The sequence below is a fragment of the Bombyx mandarina genome, chromosome 07, assembly GCF_030267445.1.
Source record: "Bombyx mandarina strain Sakado chromosome 07, ASM3026744v2".
NCBI classification, from domain to species: Eukaryota; Metazoa; Arthropoda; class Insecta; order Lepidoptera; family Bombycidae; genus Bombyx; species Bombyx mandarina.
This window is the reverse complement of record NC_143214.1, coordinates 9,994,907-10,002,141: the sequence shown is the minus strand read 5'-3', so window position 1 is coordinate 10,002,141 and position 7,235 is coordinate 9,994,907. Positions and strand designations below refer to the sequence as shown.

Sequence of the window (7,235 nt, the reverse complement as noted above, 5' to 3'; positions counted from 1 at the left end):
GGACAGCCTAATCATTTTTGGTTCATTTAAACGATATGGCGATATTTAATCTGTCTTAAGCGTCAACCTAATGCTCACGGGTTTCGTGACTATATTTTTTTGGGTGAAGTTTTATAATTTACTAGCTGTACCCGTCCGCTTTGCTGGGCATTTAAAATTAACATTATTATTTTTCACCCCCACAAAGATTCTCATCATTAACGTCCCCGCAACTGATGTAGGGAGTCTAACACTCACATAAATATTAGACTATCCATTAAGTACATGTCATTGTATTTTCTACATGGATACCAAGTTTCAAGTCAATCGGTTCAGTAGTTATAACGGAACATGCGTAAAAACTATTGTAGATTTATATATTAGTATAGATTACTAAATCTGACGTAAAGAAAGATAAGAGACGCGAGGCAATTATGAAAGCGATACAAATACAAATTGTCTCAGTTGTCGTGTAGTATTCACAGTATTAAGAACGCGAGTAGCATAACACAAAAATACAATGAATTTTCAAACGATTTATTTGTTGGTGTTAAGTGTGCTCGCTTGCGATGCATATAAGATATTGCTCGTGTTTCCGTTGCCTTCGAAAAGCCACGCTATTCTCGGAGATGGTTACGTCAGGAATCTCCTGAAAGCAGGACACGAAGTGAGTATTCAGTTCTACTCTTTCTGCCAACGGCACGCGGTTTGATAGACTTTTTCCTCTTTTTTTGTGTTAATTTTAATTAAATACATTTTCTAAAATAATTCTTAGTTCAATCATCAAATAAATAAATTACTGCTGTATAACTCACCTGACATACTAACTAAGTACATCCTTACTTACCTACTTATTAGTAAATTGCACGTTTGGGAGTCTTAAACGACGAAAGGAAGATCTTCCACCGAGCGGGTGATATTTGCTCAGTAGACCGACGGTCCCAATGTTGTTGTTCGGAACTTGTATATATGCGCTATATCTTGAAAATGTCGTAAGCAAGATTCAGGCTTCTGTCAATTATCTTGCGTTGTATGATGGCTACGCGCCACATCACTCCCCTCCGAGACCGGAGGTCGTGTCATTTTTTAGTTAGCGTTGTCCGTGCTGAGATTAGCTTGCAAGGGCCAGTGCTGCTCGAAGCCTGCGGTGAGTCGAGGCTGAGCTTGAATGCTGCGTGAGTGTCGCCAGTGCTGCTCGAAGTTTGCGGTGAGTCGAAACTGAGCTTGAATGCTGCGTGATTGTCGCCAGAGCTGCTCTAAGTCTGCGGTGAGTCGAGACTGAGCTTGAGTGCTGCGCGTGTATCGTGAGCAGTCCATGTGATGTAGAGCTGCCACGCCGGAGATGTGTGACCCAATCGTTGATGATCCGTTCGTGGGCTGCGATGAACTGCAGCGGCGTGATATTTGCTCAGTAGACCGACAGTCCCAATGTTGTTGTTCGGAACTTGTATATATGCGCTTTATCTTGAAAATGTCGTAAGCGAGATTCACGCTTCTGTCAATTATCTTTCGTTGTATGATGGCTACGCGCCACATCACTAATGTCGATGTATTAAATCTCTCCAAACACGTAATAATGACTTTCATAATTGGAGAAGTACCTATCATATTTTCCTACAGTTTAATCGAATAATCTTATCTGAGACATCATTTTTTCAGATAAATCCCGTTTAAATTTCAGGCCGTATGCTCGTCTGCCTACAAAGGCAGACATGCAGGAACGTAAGGGAAGGGTTTTTTTTTGGTCAGAAGGAAATCGCCGGACTTCCGCCCACAACTGGGGATAAAGGGCGGGACATATCGGAGTCCGTCCGAACGTCGCATGAGACAGAACCCATAAAAGGCATGTGAAGCGTTTAGTTCGGAACACATTTCTCCCTTCACCCTCCCCCTCGGGACGCCCGACCGGCGATCCTCGGCGTCACAACCACCAGCCCTCTCAGTCGGCAGGCTATCCGAAGCCCACCTAGATGGCGCCGGTTAGAATGGGTTATCCTACGGAATACCCCGCTGGGTCAGAACCAGTGTCGGTCGAGGATAGCCAGTCTTCCATCACACGAATGCTCTTACGTAAAACGTGTGCAAAGCAGCTTGCACGTCGTCTTCTTAGGCCCCTTCGGGTGTCCGCAGACCGACATGTGAGGGGGACCCGAAACACCAGGCTTGGACGCGATCCGCCTCCCTGGACACCGCCTCCTTGGGCGGCGGGTTTGTGCATCTCTTACGCGCCCGCTGCCTCTTTCTGCAAGATGGTGCACTCGCAGAGATCGAGCATTGCCTTACACGACTCGTCGTCGCCGTGCATCGATGCCACAACACTCGAAAATGACAATTTTGAAGTCGTCGTGGCCTAAAGGATGAGACGTCCGGTGCATTCGGATCTAGTGATGAACCGATGTTCGAATCTCGCTGGCGGGTACCAATTTTTCTAATGAAATACGTACTCAACAAATGTTCACGATTGACTTCCACGGTGAAGGAATAACATCGTGTAATAAAAATCAAACCCGCAAAATTTTAATTTGCGTAATTACTGGTGGTAGGACCTCTTGTGAGTCCGCACGGGTAGGTGCCACCGCCCCGCCTATTTCTGCCAATACCAGGTGGGCTGTGAGTTCGTCCACACATCTAAGCAATAAAAAAAAAATAAAAAACAAAAAAAAAAAAAAAAAACTATATATTGATGGATGCTAGTAGATTTTCTCGATTCATGATATTTGACATTTGAAACGATACGCTGATATAATATCGTATTCGATATAGATTTAGTTAACGTTATACGGTTGGTTTTCTGATATCAATTTATAATATGATTTTAAAGTAATAAAAAGAACATGAAAATAAAAATATCAAAAAACTTTCCTTCATGCTTTTATCAGGCCTAGGACTGGCTACATTATTTTCAGTTTTTAGTATTTTGTGTCTTAATTTAAAATTACAAAATATACCAAAAGAGTGTAGATTTCAAAAGTTTAATACAAACACAAGAAATAAACTCAATTATTTGGATTCAACTAAAAATATAAAAATGTGTACTTTAAAAATCAAACACATAAAACTTTTAAGTATTTATAAACACTTGTCCAAAAATTCTAGTTCAAGGTCAAAGCGCGTGAAATTAAATTCAACGATGCAAATAGGCTATACTGCATTCAAGTTAGGGTCGAAAGTCGAAACTTCTTTCCTAAATTGTATCCTGCTGATACGCTAAGAATAATCTACAGACATATGGACTTAAATATAAGGTTTACAATTGTATGGATATTGCCTGTTTCTGTTTCATTCATCACATGATATCCCTATCGTGCGCTCACTCACTCTGGCCGATTCGATACGAACCAAACGAATATTGCTGATACACGAATCGGTACGATATGCCGATGCGGATGCGCATCACATCGAGCAATATCGTGTATCGGCTGATATCGATACATAGATTTCGATTCGCGAATCGGTACGATATGCCGCGATGCGGATGCGCATCACATCGAGCAATATCGTGTATCGGCTGATATCGATATATAGATTTCGTGCGGGGCGATATCGGATTCAACGATATTGCTGCGATATATAGATATTGAATCTAGATACGATTTATATCACCCACTCCTAGTTGTAACTACACTCAGACCTTAGAACTTATATCTCAAGGTGGGTGGCGCATTAACGTTGTAGATGTCTATGGGCTCCGGTAACCACTTAATATCAGGTTGGCTGTGAGCTCGTCAACCCATCTAAGCAATAAAAAAAAAGTCGTTTCCTATCTTTGCGACGAGGTCATGGCGAGCGTGTACTCCACCGTGTCCAAGTCGCAACTACAATGATGGGACTCTGTCGTCGGCTCGGCTCCGATCCGGTGCAGGAACTCACCAAAGCAATCATACCGAGTGAGCACCTGCGTGAGCCGGAAAGTGAGGCGTCGTCTGTCACAATTCACCCAGTCCACAAAGGCTAGGCGAATCGTCTCGTCGGTCTTACGACCAGCCGAAGGGTGACTCCAGCACGAACTGCCGAGATTGGAACCTCTGCGCTTAGACCACATTGGAGCTAGGATTCGCCACGCCCCGGGCACGAAGATCAGCCCACCACTGATAGTCAGCGGCTAGCGCCTCCGCCTCCAGGACGCAAGGTAAAAAGGGAAGGGGTAGCGGCCCAGAGGTCACCAAGGATCGGTCCGGGTGAAAGTTACTTTCCCTGATAGCCTTTCGACTGATATCCTTCAGCCACAAAAAAGGCCAAGTCTGAGTCTGACCGAAGCTCATCTGAGGAGAAGGACAAGAGACCGACGATAGGTTCCACCTCTAAATCCGAGGGTAATGACAGCGTGGCTACCTCCGTCACCCCTTCCTCCTTCGCCTCCGCATCTGCATCGTTCTCTCCCTCCTCCTCTTGTTCAGCGTTCCCCTCAGAAAGATCCCTCCCTTCACCCAGGGAACCCATTCCCAAGCTTAGGACTCTTATTAGGACGGTAGATGTCCCTAGGCTGAGAATCCTATCGGAGGCCTCTGCCTTTTTTTTTTCGGGTAGAGGGCCGAACCTCCTACGAGGTCCCCGCGCAAAAGGGGCGCGCGGGGTATGTGAGACTCAACGATCTGCATGGTGTTGTGAGCAGACCGCGGGCCCAAGGATTTTAGGGCCCACCCACTAAACGACTCCCATGCACTCTTACACCCGACGTCCGATCCCCTCCGAGGTCAGAACCCGGATGAGGTAGGGGGGCTACCGCGGTCAACACTACAACCAGACGGCGTGGCTCACCCCAAGGACGCCCAGCCGACGGAGCCTTCGAGGCGAATCGAAGGCTCTGAAACGTCGGCCGTCTCAGTACGGCAGCCCGTCGGGCCGCCCAGACGGTGCCGCTGGTGTCCCGGAATACCCCGCTGGACCAGAACCAGCCTGCCGGGTCATCGGAGGCCTCTGCCTGGGATATATAGAAAAATTTAGTTTGTGGTTAGTGTAAGAGGACAAAAAAAAACAGAGGACAACACTACGGTGGAGGATCCTGCCACCGGGCGTCACTCCCAGAGTTACTGCAGTCTACTTACTAGTACTACTTTCAGTTGTACACGCTGCGAACTCGTATAACTCCTTCGCGGCAGAAACATACAGGAAGAACCTTCCCGTACGGGGTTATAAATTCGCATTATCACCAAGAAAAGCAGTTTCTTAACTTGATTACACCGGGCATCTTGTTCTTTAGACCAATAATAATACTTCTTGTGGTTGGGTTGATATTGTTTCATTGTTTCAACGTTTGATAGGCTGGCTGCATTTACCGCACTTTGGCTAGTCTAATAAACCTAATAAACGATGTAACAAAAAAATATACTACAAACATTATTTCAGGTGACCTACATAACGCCATATCCGAAAGATCCGGCTCCCAATTTACGGATCATCCACATTCCACAGCATCTCTTCGAGGAAAACATAAGTAAATATACAGTTTTGTTTGTTCGTTCCTTTTTCTTATTGTCACTGTCAATAAGGGTCGAGATGTGTATACTAGCCTAAAGTTATTGAATGAAAATCGATACTGCTGGAAGTACAAAATGTGTTACAGATTGTCATAACTGAGAAATCATTGAATGCAACAGACCCCAAGCAGTGAAGAAACGACGCGAGGAGGGAGATATCCTCGAAACCTATATCCTCGAAATGAGCCTATTCTATTGGAACATCTGCTTGCCACCAATCCAGCCGGATATAGTGTGGTGGTCGACGCTCCGGTTTGATCGTCTGATCACTGCCTTATCCGTGCTGCCATACCAATCTCTCGCCCTGGTCATCGAGCGACGACCGGGTACCGAAGAGTTCGGCAATATATTTCAGCAGATTGGGATGGATTGCGTGAATTTTACGCATCCTACCCATGATTCTGCTTTTCCTCTGCTGATTTTGACATCTGTGCGGACCGTCTTAAAGACGTGGTTCTCCAGGGAAAGGAATTATTTATTCCATCCTCTGAGGTGCCCGTTGGGGGTCGCGCAGACCCTGGTATAACAATGCCAGTAGGGATGCTGCACACCTTAGGTGGTCCGCATACGCGGCATGGGTTGACGTCAGGAGACGTCAGGACCTAACATCTCAGAGAAAAGCCGCAAATATAACGCCGCTTCCAGGTCCTACAAGAAGGTAATTGCCAAGGCAAAGTTGGAGCATGTTGCTAGAATTGGCGAGCGACTGAAGAGCTATCCCTCTGGGAGCCGTGCTTTTTGGTCGCTCGCCAAAGCTGCAGAAGGAAACTTTTGCAGGTTTAGTCTCCCCCCACTGCGCAAGTCCGATGACAGTCTGGCCCATAGTGCGAAAGACAAGGCTGACCTTCTGGTCAAACTCTTCGCCTCGCACTCGACTGTGGACGACGGGGGTGTCACACCACCGAACATCCGGTGTGATAGCTCCCTGCCGGAGATCTGCTTCACACAGTGTGCAGTCAGGCGGGAGCTCCGACTCCTGGACGTCCATAAGTCGAGTGGGCCGGACAGCATCCCTGCAGTGGTTCTGAAAACGTGCACTCCTTTATATCGTCTTCATGGAAGATCCCCAAGAAGGATGACCGGTCGGACCCATCGAGCTATAGGCCTATCGCGATAACTACCTTGCTTTCCAAGGTGATGGAGCGAATAATAAATATACAACTCCTGAAGTATCTTGAGGATCGCCAGCTGATAAGTGACCGACAGTACGGTTTCCGTCACGGCCGTTAAGCTGGCGATCTTCTTGTATACCTTACTCACAGATGGGCTGAAGCCTTAGAGAGCAAGGGCGAGGCTCTTGCTGTGAGCCTTGATATTGCGAAGGCCTTCCACAGGGTCTGGCATAGGGCAATTCTGTCGAAGCTACCATCTTACGGAATCCCCCAGGGTCTCTGCAAGTGGATCGCTAGGTTTTTGGATAGGTGGAGCATCACGGTCGTTGTATACGGTGACTGCTTTAATACCATGACCATTAACGCTGGCGTTCCACAAGGTTAGGTGTTCTTCCCCACGCTTTTTATCCTGTATATCAATGACATGCTCTCTATTGACGACATGCATTGCTATGCGGATGACAGCACGTCATAGTGCCGCAATTCCGATGAGTATTCCTGCAATCTTACGGTAGTATCGGGATACTTGCGATCGACATTTCGAGCGATGTCCAATTTAGGAGTCATTTGGAGGGCAAAGCCAAGCTTGCGTCCAAAATGCTGGGAGTCCTCAACAGAGCGAAGCTGTACTTCACGCCTGGACAAAGACTTTTGCTTTACAAACCAC

General features: G+C 46.5%; 1 pseudogene across 1 annotated transcript in view; it reads left to right on the top strand.

The window, feature by feature from the left end:
• Positions 1-462: 462 nt before the first annotated feature.
• LOC114239319 (UDP-glycosyltransferase UGT5-like) overlaps positions 463-7,235 on the top strand; it is a 13,037-nt pseudogene continuing 6,264 nt past the window's right edge. The window contains exons 1-2 of the transcript XR_016323327.1: positions 463-646; positions 5,326-5,413. The product of XR_016323327.1 is annotated as a UDP-glycosyltransferase UGT5-like (transcript). The remainder of the gene's footprint in view (positions 647-5,325; positions 5,414-7,235) is intronic.